This window comes from Struthio camelus, chromosome 1 (assembly GCF_040807025.1).
Source record: "Struthio camelus isolate bStrCam1 chromosome 1, bStrCam1.hap1, whole genome shotgun sequence".
Lineage (NCBI taxonomy): Eukaryota > Metazoa > Chordata > Aves > Struthioniformes > Struthionidae > Struthio > Struthio camelus.
The window spans coordinates 143,604,326-143,625,008 of record NC_090942.1 but is presented as its reverse complement, the minus strand read 5'-3'; positions in this window follow the sequence as shown (position 1 = coordinate 143,625,008).

Here is a 20,683-nt window from a genome sequence, read left to right as displayed (position 1 = left end):
ATCTTTGGATCAGCTTCTGTCCTTCTCTGTAGGAATGACAAATGCCTTTCTGGTAGAAGCTAAAGGGAGAATGGAATCATGTTAGTCAGACTATATATAGGACACTTGCCAATCTCCTGAAAACTATGACCATCCTTTCCCCTCCTTCTGTCAAGAAAAAAGCTACCTAATTCCTACATCAAATATATTAGATAATAATTCAGTAATCACTGACTGACTGCAAACCAGTGGAAAAATAAATAGTCTCCTGCCTTTGCTGATATGGGCAAATTCCTTCAACAGAGAAGGAGGGAAAGGGCATCTGTGACATGACTTCCAACATGATGCAGTTGGAATCTGCAGTAATGGATGCAGTTATTATCCATTTCAAGAATACAGCTTGCCAAGCTACCTCATCCTGAGATACTAGGGCACATACAGAGCAATCTTTTAACTGGAGAGTATTCAGGCCTAATCCCTGCCAAAGGTGATACTACTAACTGTAATGTCCAGATTACTCTTTCCCATGGAATAACATTTTACTGCAGTTGAATAAGAGGGTTTTACAACTGAGCTTGAGAACTTATATGCAAAAAGTCCATCTGGTACATCTGAGAAAGAGAAATCATTCAAATAGAATGTGACATAGGCCACAAGAGAGGATTTTTTAAAAGCTGCTGTTAGCTGCCCCCAAATGACTTCAGCATATGCTTCAAAACTCCATTGTTAGCAGTTAGACATACACCAGAAAAAAAGAGACTGACATTAGTGACTTTTATTCAAAGTTGCCTTACAGCAGGGAAATACGACATCTGAATGAGAGTTGCATAGACAGAAAAAACAGAAAGGCATAGGGAACATAAACCAAAGCAGTTGTATGTGACTGCAGGCTTCCATTTGGACACTTGAAAACTGTGCTGCTACAGCATCACACAGCACACAAATCAAACTCTGTAATATACTATTCACTAATTGCACTTATATCCTGCTTACAGAATATCAATCATTATGTTTTTTAGGGGTAGGAGGCTTTTCCATTGCTTCTGATTGATAATATAACACTGTATAATCAAACCAGCATATTGAAGAAAATCTTATTCATTAAAAATGCTATCTCCTCATTTTGCATGGTCTATTGTCACCAAATCAATGACAGTTTTTCTGCCTCTGAAGACTTATTTATTGTTTTCTCCATCTGTGAATGCTCTGCCTGAGGCAGCTGTCTTATATGGGTTTGAACTTTTCTCCCTTCATTTACACCTTTCCACATGGCATTGGCACAATACCTAGAAGTGGCTGGCGTTAAGATACGTTACTTTGCGTACAAGACAGTCAGTCAAAATGCAAACAGTAGTATGACAAACGTTTTTCCTGATGACATACTTTCATCCTAAACAAAGTGAAATGATTATCTGAACCTGGAGCAGCCTTAATTTCATTTGAAAGTTAGCAGTCTTCTTGCATTAGACTCCTTCCATACATATGTCCACAATACACACATCTTTCATTTTGACTGAAGAGTTCAAGACTTTGAAGTGATTTCTATGGCTCTTTATCCCTCAGTTTTCAGCCTAATGCACAGCACATTGTACCAAAACTATGATGGTAAACTTCAATATAGGCACTCAGCATACAAAAATGTGGGACATTTAAGAAAATAATCTAGACCTATGCGACAAAAAACAAACAAAGGAAACAAGCAATGTATGCTATTTCATGCAGTAGAATAGTTACTAATTGGTTTGTTTTCCCTTTACTTTCTCGTATTGCATATTTATTCCTACCGAAATTGTAGTGTATGTCTTTTGAATATGTAAACAGAAGTATTGTACAGAAATAATTATGTTCCTTCCAGCCTCTCATCTTCCCCACTAGGTACCTTTATTAAAATGAAATAGTCTACTTTTGCAAGTGAATTAGGGGCTGGGACAAAAACTTAACGAACTGTTAAGCTCAGAAACAGATCTTCTTTTTGACTAAGACATGATAGTCCTGTTTCTTTCATGTGCTGGGGCTACCAAAAGCTGCCCTTGAATGCAAGAACAGCCTTAACCCTAGTCCATTTGTCCCCTCAGGAAGTTTTTATCAGTATAGTGGAATATTTCATCCATAAAGATGGGTATTTCATGTATGACTGAGAAAAAGAAACAAATACCTTGTTCAGGTGGCTACTATCTGCCCTGGCAATTAATTAGACATCTATCTACCTACTGCAGATATTGCAAAAAGCTATCCAGTGGACAAATATACATAATCTCACTGACAGTCAGTTTTGCACTGTCAGTATATACGATGATATATATTTGATATTCCTTACAGCTGAGGAATAAGCTAGTACTGTAAGAATGTTTCTTCAAAATCCTTTTAGCAAAATAAAACTATGTCAAAAGCTGCCATAGGGAACTTCATTGTAAATGAAACATAAATATATTTTGCAATTCTCTTCATTTTTCCGAGTATTTTCAGAGTGCATTAAATCTGTGCGGTATCACCAGGACATTGAGTCTGTTTTATAGCTAGACGAGCCTGGCTTGATGAGCCTGGTCATCCAAAGGCTGAACCCTCATACTACCCCACCTCCCACCCTTGAGCTCCAGTAGGCTGGGAAATCTCCATTCTTAGAGCTTTTCAAAGAAAACCTGTTTGACTTAATATCCTTGTTAATAGTCCTATTTCCAGAAGAGTTTGTATCAGAAAACATGCAGAGTTCCCTCACAGCCAATGTTTCTATAACTAATTCTGTGATACGATTGCTCTCTGGAATACAAGGTGATGGAGAGAGTAAGCACGTGGTAGGAGAATGGTTATATATAAAGGGCAGTGCTAGACCAGAAGTAAGTCTTTCTAACTTGTTATGAACACAAATTTACTAAAAATTAAAAAGTTTCTAAGTCTGAAAACAGAAGGATTATGGTACAGTCTTGCAGTTGAAGTAAATGAGGGCAAAAATGGTAACTACTGTTAAGATGGGGCTTAAGAAGTTTATGAAACTTGTATCATGTGGTATCTTTTATGGTAAAGGACTGAATTCAGTGATAGGTCATACAAATAATATGTAGTTGTTGGGAATTTATGTGGTGTCCTTTTGGCAGCATGGCTTGGATAAAAGTGGTGTGGAAGAGACTGTAACCCACATGTGTGGGTGGAACGCGTCAAGCTGCCTAAGGGAGCATCTGCTTGGGCAGAAACGCTGAAGAGGAAAGCAACCACCAGGCAGATTAAACTGTAATAGGGGAACTACAAAGACGTTTGGAAAAGAAAGGAGTCATCGGCTTGGAAAGAAATGTTTTCATGACACTGTACCAGTAGGGAGAGGAAAGTGGAAACAGGGCAGCTTCCAAACCAGGCTGGACACTGCAAGAGTCGCCCCCAGCATTGCGACCTCCGACTAGCCTGGGTGGAGCATCCCCCCATGTGGCACCTGTGCCAGTGGCTGGCCCTGCGGGGCAACAAGCAGGCACCCGCCCCTGGGGTGCACAGGGCCTCACAGGGTGTCCCCCCACATGCGAGTCCACAGAATGTCAGGAGCAGCAGGGGCTCATGTACCACTGGGGCACCTGCATCTCCCACAGGAAGAAGAGGGGAACCCATGCTCCCAGGGGTGCTGGTGACCTGCACGGCTGGGGGGGGGGGGGGCACCCAACTGTGTGTGCGCGCGCTTGTGTGAGAGTGCCTGTGTGCATGTGTGTGCAGGGTGTGATGAGAACTTTTGGGGTTTAGTTATACAAGGCTGTTCAGAAATTCAGAATTGTTTACTAACATCTGGTAAGTGCCAAGTTCTATAACTAACCCTGTGATACGATTGCTCTCTGGAATACAAGGTGATGGAGAGAGTAAGCACATGGTAGGAGACCAAGTGGGACTGTGGTTTGTCTGTTGTATTGCTGATATTGATCCTGAACGTGTAGCTCAGTGACTGTCAGCTTGTTATATGTCATTAATAAATCAATAAACCACTTTGATACTGATTTGATTTAAACCATGTGAGTTACATAGTTTTCTCCTGTAACTATGCTCATTCACTTGTCAGTTTTCCCTACATAAAATTGTCAAAACCATAACTCTAAACACTGATTTCAATCCCAAAGACTGCTATTGGTTCTGATAGGCTGTAGATCAAATCTAAGATCATTACTCGCATAGGGAAATATATGAATTTAACAGCAAGAATATTGGGGGAAGGAAATGTAATTTTAATGAAAGAGTATATACTGGTAAACCACTAGGGCTCAGCATCAAACTAATATAGTGGTTTAGCCGTCATATTCACGCTAGCTCATGTTTGTCCACATTACAGAATGTAGCTATCTATTAGGCTTTTTCTCGACATCACTTGGATTTTTCTTTTAGATTTTCATAAACAATCTTGGAAACAATTCAAGTTAAAAATGAAGACAAAATTAAAAAAAAATCAAGATGTGAAAATGTACTGCAAAAAGTCTTCAATATTTTCTACCCATCTCTAGCTGTAAAGCTTAAAAAACTTTTTTTGAATTTGTAAGCACTATAAATATCTTGCTAAGCTAGCCAAGGATTTTCTTGTTCCTATTTTTAAATGCATATTATCTAGATACTTTCCTTTATATATCCAACTTTTCTTTATTTCTGCAGAAAAGGAAAGCCTCTGACATACTACACTCAAACTGGAAAAGAATTGCTAGCTTAAATCATATTCTTCAATGCAATGACACCTCTTTGTTGGTGTCATTCTTTCTTTAATAGCTACGAAGTTTCCACTTGCTTAACATATTTCAGCTGAGGGAAAAGGGGTGTCTTATTGTTTTCTGTTTTTCACTTGCTTAGCGAACTTTGAATTTGCCTGTTCTTGTCCTAGTCTCTGACTTTTCAGCATTTATCCAATCCCACTTCTTAGGAAGCTTGTCTTGCTTCTATGTGGTGGGGAAACTGCATTCAGCCACATTCACTGCTCTCTGCCAAATGTCTCAGAAAAAAAATGATGCTTTTCATTCTCAGAGGCAACTCCTGTATTAGTAGGAAGAGAGATGCTCCTGGATTCCTGCCCCTAGGCTGGAATATACTGCAGTTGCCTCCTGTTTCCATACTGGGGCATGACATGGCCATGCACCAACTCTCCGTCCTCATGTCCGGTTTTACACTGAAAAGAGATTTGTCTTCTCAAGCCGAAGGGGAACCAAAGCAGCCGTAGTCTGTTCGATCAGGCTTCCAGACGACATTATAGTAGGATACAGGCAAAATGCTTGTAGTTACTCTATAGAAATCTGAATGCCTAACCCATTGAACATAATTCAATGTTAAAGGGCAGTTCTTTCATACCTTTGGTTAAACTGAACACTTTGAGGTAAAACGTACAAGCCCTTTTACCTGTGAGATGTTATTTACCACTCTAAGGACATGGTCATGTGGTCTAAAGAAAGTGAGTCACTGAAATGTGACAAGTGACTGCTTATCAACTGAGCTATTGTATCAGATTATGTGTGTGCATTTAGTTATTCGTGTCAACTGTGAAGTGAAACACATTCACTGAAGTTATAAAATCCTATGAGAGATATACCTATTACAGGCATTGGGAAAATGTGTGTGCACTGCAAATTACCCCACGCCTTTTTCACTGAAATGTCAAGATTTCAGAATATTACAAGAATTGGAGCCACCATAACTCTTCTCCAGGGTGGCCTACGATTCTTTTTCCCTTTTGTCTAATGCAGTGCTGGAAACTATTTCAAATGTAAGCTGTTAAAAACCCATATCCTCATCCTTTCATTTGTTCTTGGATGACTGCCATAGTTACATTGTCCCTATTTAGCAAATATGGATCCCCTGTATCTATTAACTGAGCACTTTGCCATGTAGTGACACACGACCCTCTCAGAACACTAACAACCTGTTATTGCCATCTAATATTGCTGTTGCACATTGCATTAAAACAAATGATCACATAATTTCTAATATAGTATAATAAAATGAAAAGTTCCAGCACTATGTACGACTTAGAAACTTTTCCTGTATCTGATTAACTCTTTGGCCAGGATATTGTTTTTTCTTTTTATCTTCCTTTTCTACTTCTCTCTTTCTTACCATATGCATTCTTTAGAAGATGTCTGGTTAGCTACACATCCTTGGGCCTTGACTTGCTAAGGCAGATCATCCACTGACTCATTTCTCTTCTCTTGGAGTTCTATCTCAAAGTGAAAACCCAATGCTTGTAGAGATTCTTCTTCTCTTTTTTCATGTGCATTTAATAGGAAAGCAAAGCTTAGATAGAAAGCCTTGGACGTACTGGCAGGAGCTCGATTCAGCAGCTCTGAGTAATTTCCTTCCTTAACATTGGTGAGAACTTAAAAAGAAGTCACTCTTTCCTTTCACACTTTAAATGCTATTTTTCTCATAACTTTCATTAAAGGAGACTTATAAGTATTTTGCATGTTTTTAAATCAAAATTGAACTGTCTCCTTTATTTCCTTTCTTTCTCTTCTTTCCTTCTCTTTCTTTCTTTCCTTCTGTGATCCTGAAAAGATGGGGCTTTTTCATTCATTCTGCTCTTTAACCTTAGGAATATCGAGAATGAGATGCCTGATCTTTCATGAGTTTGCTGGACATTCCACAAGAGATCTAAGGGTATTCCTTGTGATATTTCCTGTGATGATGGAATCACTGCCTTGGAGACTTTCTCTACTCTACTTTGTTGACTTACCATTGGAGTTACAAAAGTGACTAAAAAAAAAAAAAAGAATTTAAACATTTACAATATAAAAATTACTAACATTCTAGCTAAAGTGCATTTTCATTCAGGAAATGTTAAGGAATCTAGGCATTGTTTTAATGATTTGAAAAATAGCATTTACCTTGTTAAGTGTCACAGACATTGCTAGAATCTGCAATAATCTTTTTATTTAAAAGAAACTCTTTGCTTGTAATCCATCACTTAATCTACTTTCACTCATGATACCATAATTTACATTTGCTTCCAGAAATCACAATACTTTACAGCTTAGATTTGTCCCAAAATACAACTTCAATAAACGGTATGGCAGAACAGAAAACCCCTGTTGTGAGAGAGGTGTGAAACAAGATTTCAGGCTTGCCAAGGGATTCTTTCCTCTTTGCAGGTCCCCTTTGAGTGGTTGTTGTTCTTGCCCTTCACAATATCACAGCTGGACAGTTATATCCTTATAACAGATGGCTGTGGAAATGTTGCATTCTGAGCTTTCCCTCGACACAAGACCTTTTATTTTCTTTTCCAAAGCCTTCTCAGCAAAAAGCCAATATATCTTTCAATCACCCTATTTTCTATCCAAGGTTCTGTCAGTCTCATATTCATTTTTTACTGATTTGTTTTCCTGATCTTCATTTTCTGACTTCCCTGATAAACTTCAGCATCAAACTGGGAGTTCTGTAACTATTTGGAAGAAAAAAATTGTGAAGGAATACTATCATCAGGCATTTATAGCTATACTTTGCAATAGCTGTGTCCCTCTTTGCAAGAGTCTGGAACACATAGCAGTTCCTAAGGTGGTCATTATCTTGCTGGAAACCCTTATTTTTCCTGTTCTTCTTTGAGCAATCAAATTTTTCAAATTGTTATTATTCTAGAGAATCAAATAGCATCTAGAAGCAGCAGTATGTAAAAACTCACGTTTCTCAGATGAGTAATCATTCTACTTTTCTATTTAGGAAATTAAACTGACTACATTTTCACACCTATGCTGTTTGCATAATACATCGATTGGACTCAGACATAAACAGCCAGTAGAAAGATGACCATTTGTGCTATGTGTATGTTAACTTCATCTGTAAAACATCCTCTAGCTATTGGCAGGTGGCTCTTAGCCATATTACTAATGTCCTAGTGTAATATATGCATCTCTGTACTACATCCTCACTGTCGTGTTCATTTAGCCTCATCCTGATTGGGTGGGTCAAGCACCCTTGTGACTCACTGCTAGGCAGAGGCCTATATAAGAGCCAGACCTAGAGCACAGCTCCCAGAGCGCAGCCAACAGAGGCAGCGAACAGACGCAGCAGTTTGCGCAGCAGTTGGCGGAGAAGTGCGCCAGAAGGCAAAGAAGGCACCTCTCCATTTTCCACAGTGGTGTGTCCTTCCCCGGGGCATGGTCATGACACGCCACAGAGCTCGTTCCCCAGTGGCTGCTGGAGGTGCTGCATCAGCTGTGGCTGTGTCTGAGGCTTCAACCCAGACAGACCCTCAGACAGCAGATGCAGCTCTGCAGATGCAGCTCTGCAGGGAGTGCCTGGGGCCTCTCCATGGGGACTGGGCTGACAGTCAGCTCTCCTGTGTGAGGTGCGCTGTGGCTGACCAGTTGCATCACCAGATAAAGGAGTTACGGAAGGAGGTTAGTAGGCTACGTAGCATCCGAGAAGAGGAGCAAGAGATAGACAGGGTATTCTTGGAGACTGTGCAGTTCCAGGATTCCCCAGCCCCCACTGCAGCGGAGTTGCCGGAGGGCTCTGTACTGTGTTTTGAAACATGAAGATCAGGAAAACAGTACATCGTAACACTGTTGAAGAGGGCTGGAAACAGGTGACCTCTCGTAGAAGGAGAAGGGCTCTTGCTCCTCCTCAAGATTTGCCTTTAAAGAACAAGTTTAGTGTCCTCCAAGCTGAGGAGAGGCTGGGCATGGCTTCTAGGGAAGCTACTGGCCTGACAGACCCTGTGCCATGCAGGAACACCCAGAAGAAGCGGCGAGTGATTGTTGTGGGTGACTCCCTGCTGACCTCTTGTCCAGAGAGGTTTGCTGCCTGCCAGGGGCTCGATTAAGAGATGTCATGGAAAGACTGCCAAGGCTTGTCCATGCATTGGACTACTACCCTCTGCTGATCTTCCACGTGGGTGCTAACGACACAAAAAGCAAACTGGAAACCATCAAACAGGACTTCAGAGCTCTGGGAATGGTGGTCCAGGGTCTGGGAGCCCAGGTTGTTTTCTCCTCAATCTTGCCTGTGAGGGGAAAGGATGGGAGGAGGAGTAGACGAGTTTTCCAAGTTAACAACTGGCTGCGCCGCTGGTGTTGGCAGCAGGGCTTTGGTTTCTATGACCATGGGACCCTGTTTGAAGATCAACAGCTGATGGGGAGCGATGGGATCCAGCTTACCAAGTGGGGCACGCGTGTCTTTGCCAACAGGTTGGCCAGCCTGGTACGGAGGGCTTTAAACTAGGCAGGATGGGGGAAGGGGAGTGGTATAGTGGCAGGGGAGTCAGTAAAACACCGCTCAAGTCAGGATGCCTCCAGCGGGTGCACGCAGCCAGGTGAGACAGCATGGAACATGGCTATGGAGGCTCCTCTTGCACCTCTCCTGGGAAGCCTGCGTGCTTGACTGGCTCTCTGAAATGCCTGTATACCAGTGTATGCAGCATGGGGAATAAACAGGAAGAGTTAGAGATCTGTGTGCGGTCGCAGGGCCATGATCTCATTGCAGTGACAGAGACATGGTGGGATAGCTCACATGACTGGGATGCTGTCATGGATGGCTATGTGCTTTTTAGGAAAGACAGGCCAGGAAGGCGAGGTGGTGGAGTTGCTCTTTATGTGAGGGAGCAACTAGAATGTGTGGAGCTCTGCCTCGGGGTGGATGGAGAGCAAGTTGAGAGCTTATGGGTAAGGATTAAAGGGCAGGGTAACATGGGTGACACTGTTGTAGGGGTCTACTACAGGTCACCTGACCAGGAGGAAGTCGTCGATGAGGCCTTCTACCGACAGCTGGAAGTAGCCTCACGATCACAGGCCCTGGTTCTCCTGGGGGACTTCAACCACCCTGACATCTGCTGGGAAGACAGCACAGCTAGGCACAAACAGTCCAAGAGGTTCCTGCAAAGCATTGATGATAATTTCTTGACTCAGGTGGTGGAGACGCCAACGAGGAGAGGTGCAATACTAGACCTTGTACTAACAAACAAAGAAGGTCTGGTTGGAGATGTGAAGGTTGGGGGCAGCCTTCACTGCAGTGACCGTGAGATGGTGGAGTTCAGGATCCTGCGAGGAGGGAGCAGGGCAATGAGTAGGATTGCAACCCTGGACTTCAGGAGAGCTAACTTTGGCCTCTTCAGGGACCTACTTAGGGGAATCTCATGGGGTAGGGCCCTAGAAGGAAGAGGGGTCCAAGAAAGCTGGTTAATCTTCAAGGATCACTTCCTCCAGGCTCAAGAGCAGTGCATCCCTCTGAGTGGGAAGTCCAGCAAAGCGGGCAGGAGACCTGCATGGATGAGCAAGGAACGCCTGACAAAACTCCAGCAGAAGAAGGAAGTGTACAGAATGTGGAAAAGGGGACAGGCCACTTGGGAGGAATACAGGGACGTTGTCAGAGTGTGCAGGGATGCGACAAGGAAGGCCAAGGCCCAGTTGGAATTAAATCTGGCAAGGGATGTCAAGGACAACAAGAAGGGGTTCTTCAAATACATCAATAGCAAAAGGAAGACTAGGGAAAACGTGGGCCCACTGCTGAATGGGGCGGGTGCCCTGGTGACAAAGGATACAGAGAAGGCAGAGTTATTGAATGCTGCCTTTGCTTCCGTCTTCACTGCTAAGGCCAGTCCTCAGGAATTCCAGACCTTGGAGACAAGAGAGGAAGTCTGGAGAAAGGAAGACTCTCCCTTGGTTGAGGAGGATCGGGTTAGAGATCTTTTGTCCAAACTTGACATCCATAAATCCATGGGCCCTGACGGGATGCACCCACGAGTGCTGAGGGAGCTGGCGGATGTTATCGCTAGGCCACTCTCCATCATCTTGGAAAGGTCCTGGAGATCAGGAGAGGTGCCTGAGGACTGGAAGAAAGCCAATGTCACCCCAGTCTTCCAAAAGGGCAAGAAGGAGGAGCCAGGGAACTCCAGGCCTGTCAGCCTCACCTCCATCCCGGGAAAGGTGATGGAACAGCTCCTCCTGGATGTCCTCACTAAGCATGTGGAGGACAAGAAGGTGATCAGGAGGAGTCAGCACAGATTCACCAAAGGGAAATCATGCTTGAGCAACCTGATAGCCTTCTATGACGGAATGACTGGCTGGGTAGATGAGGGCAGAGCAGTGGATGTTGTCTGCCTGGACTTCAGCCAGGCTTTGGACACTGTCTCCCATCACATCCTCCTAGCTAAGCCCAGGAAGTGTGGGCTAGACGAGTGGACGGTGAGGTGGCTTGAGAACTGGCTGGATGGCCGAGCTCAGAGGGTTGTGGTGAATGGCGCAGAGTCAAGTTGGAGGCCTGTGGCTAGTGGTGTCCCCCAGGGGTCAGTCCTGGGTCCAGTCTTGTTCAACGTATTCATCGTTGACCTGGAGGAAGGGACAGAGTGCACCCTCAGCAAGTTGGCTGATGATACTAAACTGGGGGGAGGGGCTGACACACCAGAAGACTGTGCTGCCCTTCAGAGGGACCTGGACAGGCTGGAGAGCTGGGCGGAGAGGAACTTCCTGAAATTCAACAAAGGCAAGTGCAGGGTCCTGCACCTAGGCAGGAATAATCCCATGCAGCAGGACAGGCTGCCGGTTGACCTGCTGGAAAGTAGCTCTGCACAGAAGGCCCTGGGAGTGCTGGTGGACGACAAGTTAAACATGAGCCAGCAGTGTGCCCTTGTGGCCAAGAAGGCCAATGGTCTCCTGGGGTGCATTAGGCAGAGTGTTGCCAGCAGGTGGAGGGAAGTGCTCCTGCCCCTCTCCTCAGCCCTGGGGAGGCCTCACCTGGAGTCCTGTGTCCAGTTCTGGACTCCCCAGTACAAGAGAGACATGGCACTATGGGACAGAGTCCAGCGGAGGGCTACCAAGATGATGAGGGGACTGGAGCACCTCTCCTATGAAGAAAGACTGCAAGAGCCTGTTGAGGCTCCAGGCCTGTTGAGCCTGGAAAAGAGAAGACTGAGAGGCAATCTCATAAATGTGTATAAGTATCTGAAGGGGGAGTGTCAAGAAGATGGGACCAGACTCTTCTCCGTGGTGCCCAGTGACAGGACAAGAGGCAACGGGCACAAACTGAACCACAGGAAGTTCCATCTGAACCTGAGAAAAAACTTCTTCACTGTGAGGGTGCCTGAGCACTGGCACAGGTTGCCCAGAGAGGTAGTGGAGTCTCCTTCACTGGAGATATTCAAAACCTGTCTGGATGTGATCCTGGGCAATGTGCTCTAGAGGTCCCTGCTTGAGCAGGGGGGTTGGACTAGATGATCTCCAGAGGTCCCTTCCAACCTCAACCATTCAGTGATTCTGTGATTCTGTGACATTTCTGCTTTCTCATACTGTAGATTCTTAATCCTAAAAAAGAAATGTGGAAGTGTTTTCCTCTATTATTTCTACCAGTATCCTTAAAAGGGTAAACTGACCTTCAAGAGGAATTTCAAAAACTGACTTCTGAAGACTTTAGCCTGGCTCATCACTGGAGTTGTTTAGTTATATCAGAACTCTCTCTAAATCCTCAAGCAATTGGACGACCTTTAAAACAACTTCAAGTCTGAATTGGAAATATTTTAACGTAGATTAGGTTGAGGAAGGAGGATGATAAGAACAGAAAGCGATAGCACAAAATCTCACCTGAGAATTCAAGTAACCTCTTTGAAACTTTTCAAAGTGGTTACTGATTTCTCCATCTTAGTGATCCTACCTTAAAAATACAGGGAAAATAAGCCTTGCTGGATCATACTTTGTTTTCCTTCTGTTTCCAGAAATCATAAATTCAAAGGGCCAAAGCATCAACCGGATGTATCGTTGTTTTAGTAGGGGTAAGTGAATAGCCTAGAACAAGGAGTTCTTATCTGTTTGTGAGAGGAGGGAGGGTTTTTATTTGCATTTTAACAAGTTCTAACTCCCTTCTAGATGAGTAATAAGGAGTAGCTAAATGAGTCGTAATCTTTCAGTTTGCTGCTGTTTCAGCACAGCTATACACGACAGAAGCACTTTGGTTATGCTATTCCTAATGGATTTGGAATGGATTCAAAGCTTTCAAGTCTCTTTGGAAAGAATGCACTTATTCACTGTAAACCCACACCTAAAATTACGTCCTTATCCTTTTCCCCATGTTGTCAACACCTGAGTCTAGGGTACTGTGGGGAGTCTGACACTTCAGGAATGACCACAGTCAATGTTCTGACGCTCTGTTCTTCTGTTAGTGCTGAGTCCATGTGTTTGTCAAAATAAGCATTTGAATGATCTTCGAAATTCCAGGGAAAGCACACTAGAAATTGTTTTTTCTTCATGTAGTATTGTTAAACATTGATGACTCTTTGATTATCCTTTTTTTTTTTTTTTGATACTGCTAGGAATGCTGTGAATATATCATGTATCAGAGATCCAGTATCATGACTTTTCAAAGACCATTACAGTACATAAGTCTAGCAAGTTAATTCAGTTCTAAAATGGGATAGGTTTTTTTTTTTCAGAATGGCTGTTATATTTTTGATGTATTAATAGTTAGTGACATGTATCTCAAAGTAATTTAAAATTTTTTTTTGGTATTGTGCTTTTACATACACTCAGTTGAATAGATATATGCCAAGATCAATTTAAAGTCATATATGCTTGTGGCAAACTGAAAAATTTTACATATATAAAACGCTTTTTAAAATGACATGATTAAATCCAGTCTTTCATCCCACTGTCAGTCAAAATTACAGCTCACAGCTATATCCTTGTGGGACTAATTTCTTTTCAATTATTTTTTAAACTGAGCATGACCTGAAATCATGTTGAATTATTGATGAGGTGGGGGTGGAACTTTCATTAGGAAGTAAAGTATACTTTATATTCTAATATACAAAGCAAATACATTAAAAAAACTAAATAGTTATGCTTTCTAAAATGGATATACATCTCCCTTATAATGGCTGCAGCTGTCATTTGGAAGGAAGCTATATGATAAGCCTACATAGTAAGAAAGAGGCAAAATCCTTCTTTCCCTCCAGCAGGATGGAAGGGAGGGCTAAGTGGAACACATTAAGGGGCAAATAGAGCTTTTCCCTTTTATCTTAGACAGAGTCGAATACGAAACAGAGAAAAGTCCATGCTAAGCAAGGAACACATAAACTTTTCATTTTGAAAGGCTGAGTCTCATTATCACTTCTAAATAACTGGATTTCGATATTATTCAGTGTGCCTGAAGTCATTAGTTCAGTAGCTTCTGTTTCCTACTCTGAAGTTTTTTGCAGAGATCTTTGTGAAGTCATGGGCTCACATATTTTGCTTTTTACTCTTTTACCAAGATATGGAGCTTTGTGACACCACTGGCTGAAACATTTAACCAGCCATATTAACGTGAAGGTAAGCTGCATATTTAGCACATTCCTGGCTCAGCACTTCTGGCTTACTGGTTTTATTATTGATGTCAAAGAATAAACCTGAGTCATATAAAGGGAGTCAAGCATTCAGTTTGCTAACCTGCATACTGAGAGGGAGCTGTGAAATATCCACCTTGGGTACAAGGTAGCTGGCTGGTTTCTGGTAGCTGATTCAATGCATATGACATGATGGCCTGAAATGTCTTTTAATGGCACAGCTTTGAAGCTTAAGAGGAATAATATTATGGATGTAAAATACAAAAGAAGGGGTGGGGGATCACAACATATACAGGTTTCTCCTATTTTCTGAAAAATGTTAGTGTTTATGCTAAGTGTCAAGAAACTGCAATACCTGAAGTAAACAAAGCAGGAGTCTATGAAGACACAAATGGTTTACATAATTCATTGGTTCTGATCATTCTTGTATTGTATTATGAGCCTCACATTTGTAGAGGTTTGTTCAGAGCACTCAGGTATGTTGATAGACAAAAAATATAACACCATGAATTTTGTAATATGAACATACATTTATTAATACTGTAAAACTGGGATAGCTTACAGACTGCACTGGTTTATCAGCTGACTTCTTACCATGGACTGTCAAACGAAGGATCAGGCTCCTGACTCTGGATGACACCAATATGAGCAGCCAGGAGAGAAAGCAGTCTGTTCTGCTGTAGAGGAGATATTTCATTGGAGGGAGTCATTTACAACAGGAACTGTATGCGAAAGAATCCTTTCCTTTGGAAAAAAAGAAAAATAAAATGGCCAGCTGTGCTGAACCACCTAAGGATATAAGGTCTTCATTTGAACATTGGTCTTCAGAGTTAATTGTTTCTTTCTTTCTAGTGTTTATTTGTTTTCCTCTCTATTAAGAGAAGAATATTCAACTTGCCACTGCGATTTGAAGGAGCAGAAATTTAATCGTAGGAATTGAATATGAAGTCCTATCTGAATCTATTGATATCTGGTTAAAGAATTGGGTTGATTCTTTACATTCATTGCTATCTTCAATTCAGAAAACAAAAATAATGTTCCCTTATTTTTTTCCCTAATTTATTTTTTCTTCCATTTCCCTCTGAGTTTTTAAGGGTTTCTATTAAAAAAAAGTAGCTGAGGAAGCTGGGGATAACAAGAATGATACAATGTAATGTTAAAAGTTACAATAAATTTAAATTTACTAGGAAAATTTTCTTTAAGATTTTTTTCTTTAATTACATACAGTATATCAAGATCAAGGTCAGAGTCTGTCTTCATTTACTGGATCAGTCAGTGTGCCAAAGCAGTAGGATATGAGTTTGGAGTTATTCCTTCACAAATAACAGTTATTTGGCAAGTAACATGTCCAGACATTTTCCCACTTCAGTGGTGCCATACGCATTTAGCATCATGTTCTGCTCTCCAGAACGTTAAGTTTTGCTATCTCTAAGTGTCTCCAGAATATTAGTTTTCATTTGAGAAATGCAGGTCCCAACCATGTGCCTTTTCAATCAGAATAAAATTATTTCTGAGTTCTGTCCTGTTTTATTGAGAATATAGACTTTAACAGTCACTCTTCTGTCCCACTATGCATAATCATTATACTAGAATTGTTAAAAATCTTAGAAACGAATGCAAAGGTATGTGATTTATTTCTGTATATGTATCTCATGTTTTTCCTAAAATATTTCTGGATTTTATAGTTATTTATAAGAAGCCATGTTTGTAAAGTGATAACTTGAAGACGAGCCATTTACAAGCCAAAAACGATCTCAAAGAATCCCCATATGCCAAAAGCCAAAGTTTTATGAGTTCAGTAAACGGTTATTGCTTCCTAATAGCCAGTTCTATTGAAATATTCTTTGAAGACCTGGTGTAAGTATCAGAGAGATGTAAACTTAAAATAGTACTCAGGTTTTTTAAAGTGCCGGATAAGATTGGACGTCTTGAAACAAATAATTGAACCAAAGTAGTGTAGCCTTGCTTGTAGTGTAGAAAATAAGCTGAAACAGAAAGGGCTGATTTTCTCCCAGTGCCTCCAAAATCTATGCCGTGTTCCAGCTGTGGGACAAATGATTTTTCTGGCTCTTTCCAGAGTACCTGGCCCTGACTCAGCTGCATGCCGAGGCAAGACCTGAGTCCTGCCCTGTAACTGTGTAGGTGCTCTTTGAAGTAAAGACTTGGAGGGACTCACAGCTCCTTGAACATGGTGCCTTTGGAGCCTAAGAGGTTCCCTTGTCCAGCTGTGCAGACACAGTCCTAGAGTTCTAATTAATATATATGCAGGAGCGGAAGTCTGACACAGTTACTGTATAGAACTCACCTTCAAAAAATTACAGTATCAGGGTCATAAGACTGCACTTGTTCCATGTTGGTGAATAGTAGCATTACTCCATTGTTTCCTTTCTTGTAATTTTTGCCGTCTTTGAGCACTGATCTGGCACCAAGTGTGGTTACTCCAAATGATAGTTCTGCTTCAGTCTTTGGTGTTTAATTTACAGATCAATCAAGTAATATTATTTAATCTGAGAAAAAAATACTAAATGGTGCTGATGATAAAAGTAGTTTCAATTTAACATTACAAAAATCAATAAAAATAAATAAGAATCTGTATATGGTTAGTGTCATGGACGTGAGAAACTGGAGATTTGCAGTCTGACCTCAGTCGTGATAACCCCTTGCAAATTAATTTATGTAGGGGGGATGTCTTTAATTCTTCATGCTTCATTACAATGGCAAGCACATGACCTGCCACTATAATTTGCAAGTGAGCATGATGTCATTTTAATGAAACATCAAGCAGGGTAATTCAAAAGGAAATGCCTGCTATAAAAGAGCTATTAAATAATACTTAGCAATTATGGAGTGATTTTCTACTTCAAAGCCCTTCACAAACAGTCACTAATGAATTTACATAACCTCTCTGTGAGGAGGAGGAAGACGAGGAGGAGAAGGAGGAGGAGGGGTATCATTGTTCCCCTTCTGCAGGCACAGAGCAGAAAAGCAACTTGCCCAAGACCACAGAGGCCATGAGCGTTAAAGTTCAGATCAGAACTGGGGACTTGATGACAGCCAGACATTGCATCAGGCTCCCAGTTTAGCAGGGTCCTTTGCAAAGTACTTAATTCCTTTAAATAAAGGTTAGTTTTGCTATCTGAGCCTCAACTGCAAAGCAGGTGCCTACTTCAGGTTATTTTAGCATCTTGGTGGCATGACTGTTCAGACTAGGGTCTAGCACAGTGCCACATCAGTACCTGAAAACCTGCAATCTCACATTTCCTAACACAAAAGTATTCAGAGAAATAGTATATGATCTCATCCTGAAAGGCTGTCAGGATGCAGACTTGGATGTGCATCCCTACCCAGGAATTTAGAAACATTCCCATTTCCCTCAGTTTAGACATCCTCTTTGTAACCCACCTGTCCCCTTTCTTGTGTTTATAGTACTGTAGAGAATGATTGTTTTAGCCACTTGAATCTTCTGGGATGTCAGGAACTGCATACATAGATTAGCAATTAAAAATGATCTAATCCAATATTTCTACACAAGTCACCTCATTTATTTTAATACCATAGTGCTAGCATTGCGCAAACCACACACATATGTAAGACTAGACGCCGTTTGTCATGCGTTTAGGGAAGCCCATCCTGATTGTCCAAATTCTCTTCTTGGTTGCTCTTAAAATCTCAGCTACGACTACTCACATTGACCCTGCTATTTTTATTTGTGTACAATAGGAGGAACCATAATCATAATCATAATCTCACTCTGAAAAGTGACAAATTTTCTCTCTGCATTAGATATAAATTTCTTTACTTTTAATATTTTCAAACTTACAGTACCAAAACCTTCAGGTATAGGTACGCTTTCTGCATTAAGTTAATCAGTCTGTGTCTATACTTCTACACATATACTCATCCGAGGAAATTTCTCAAGAACACAAGGTAATGCGTCACCCTTGCCTATAATTTTAATAATTCATATCCCTACTTTCGGGTATATTTTTGCAAAGAACATTTGAATATTTGTTTCGCTAAAGAAACAGCAGAGATTTTGTGTTTATGATGAATCCTCTGAAGCACTTTGGAATAGTCAGATACTCAGCAGCTTTTAGCCTGCCTTTTCAATTCTTTCTAAAACCCTTGAGATCCGCTTCTATGTGAGAAGACACTTTATTTGGCTAGAGACTCACTGTGGAAAAAGTCACTATTGACTGCAATTCAGAACAAGCATTTTTGTGGAAATACAAGTTTAGGTCTTTTGTACCACCGAAATCCTGCAGAAGGTCTTACTAGACATTTACATTTTCCTGACCTGTCTTAAGAAAGGCAATGGTGAAAGAAGGCATGGAGTCTGACAGATAACCCACAGAAACGGTGGCCGTTGTTCCAGATGGTCAGACAGAACAGCAGCTAGGATAGCTGTTGAAGGGCTTACCAGTACAGACATTTTTTGATATATATATAAATTAAAATACAAAATTAGTTTTAAATCCTTTCATTTCTCTGTCAGTCCTTATTTACTAGTACTAATTGTTCAAATCCATCTCAAAATATAATTTTATTATACATCTGAGAACTAAGTAAAATTTTAGTCAGAATTTATTTCCACTTCAGGAATTACAGATTGACTTCATGATTGTCATTATTAAGGAACTGCAGCAGGACTGTCTGAAGTAGGGAGTTCTTGCTTATTTGAAGCAAAATGCTACGCTGATTTAATGAGTAATTCTGATCAGGAAAAAACAGTGTTTTAGATGCTTTAGACTGTATGTGATCAAAGTGTGGACGGTTGTTATCAGTGCTGTAACATATATTCCAGTTTTTTTTTCCTGGGCTACCGGCATATGTGCTAGAGGAACATTTCATAATTCACCCATGAGCTATCTTCTTACAAAAACAGTATAATTTAAATGCCTTTGGAACTATGTTCTGTGTGAGCACATGTCTAAATGTTATTATCTCTCCCTAGAACTTGTCTTCATTCTGGTGAAAATTAAGCTGGAAAATCCTCTACCAGCTCAATGTCTCATCCGCCTGTCCAGACAAACCCTTCCAAACTTCTGGGATTCATCTCCCTCACTGGAACACTGAATAAACAGCGCTGAAAGGGCTCACAGCATGGCTCTGTAATAAAATGTTTGACTAGAATTAGGACATCTGGGAACAGTTTGGGGACAGCTTCAGGTCTGGAATTATCTATTTGAACCAGAATAATTTTGTTTGGCAGTTTTGGTCTTGATTCTGACTTTATTTTCTGCCAGCTGGGTAAATCTGCTCATGGCTGGGTCTACTGTGGCGTCTGTGGTTTGCAGATGTATGTTCTTCCTGATCCCTCTCCACTGACACACCCTGTATTGTCTTCTTCACTTGGAAGACGTCTGTATAGCTAAGCTTTTCGTTAAGCATGAGAGCATTTTGAAATGTAATCTTTATTTTCATAATGTAATATAATATTTATGTACAGAGACTAGTATTAATTTTTGTTTATTCTAAAACATTTCAGGTTCTGGACTATATATATACCTGACAAATCTTATTAGATTTTCTAATGTTATTCATTTTTCTAATATTTCATGAAACTGAATGAAAACTTTTCTAATCCTCTTGATTAGACTGGGTCCTTTTGGTCAAATTCTTGTTTTCTAAGAGTACATTATAAGTAATTTTTTTTGTTTTATTGTCCATTTTAACTATATTTTTAACATAATTATTAAAATCAAAGCAGAGAGAGATAGGTTTGGAGGAAACTAAGGAAAGGAAAAATTTCCTTTCATTTCATGAGGATTTACCACAATAAAATGGAACTCCCCTTGGTTTTCATGATTCTGAGTTAAGAGTATAAAATTGCTTATCTGTATAACTAAAAAATGCGTAGACTGACTTATCAATTAATTGACTGGTAAATTTGCCAGTTGGGTAAAACTATGGACAAACATGAATATATCTACTAAAGTTCAGACCCTAAAAGGTGTGGAAAACAATAAGAATTAGACCTTTGAAACACTTGAGGATTTGAGGAAAAATGGTATATACAAAATGTAACTTTAAATTAGACTTATTTATGTCTGAGAAAAAATAATGTTTTCTTATATAGTAAACATATAACTGTGCCTCAACAGATTGCAGCATGTAGAATAGTGAGAAACCATAGATTTTGATTCCACAGACACAGTATCTGATTTAAAAATAAAGGACTTGTGTTAGTGTTCATTTTCTAAATAAAATACTGAATTAAAAAATGATAATCATCTTAACAAGCAATTTGGCCTGCAAGAAACTTAGTATGTACCTTAAAGCTACAAGAAAAGGCCTAATTTGCCTTTATGTTTTACATATTTTACAGCAATTTTAGTCCATTGACTTCTGTGGGATTACTTCTGCTTTATACTAGTATGAATGAGGAGCGAACCTTAGTCTGCAAGTTGCCATTCTGATAAAAAGGGACCTTTTTCTTTCTTTGTAGATTTCAGGACAGGC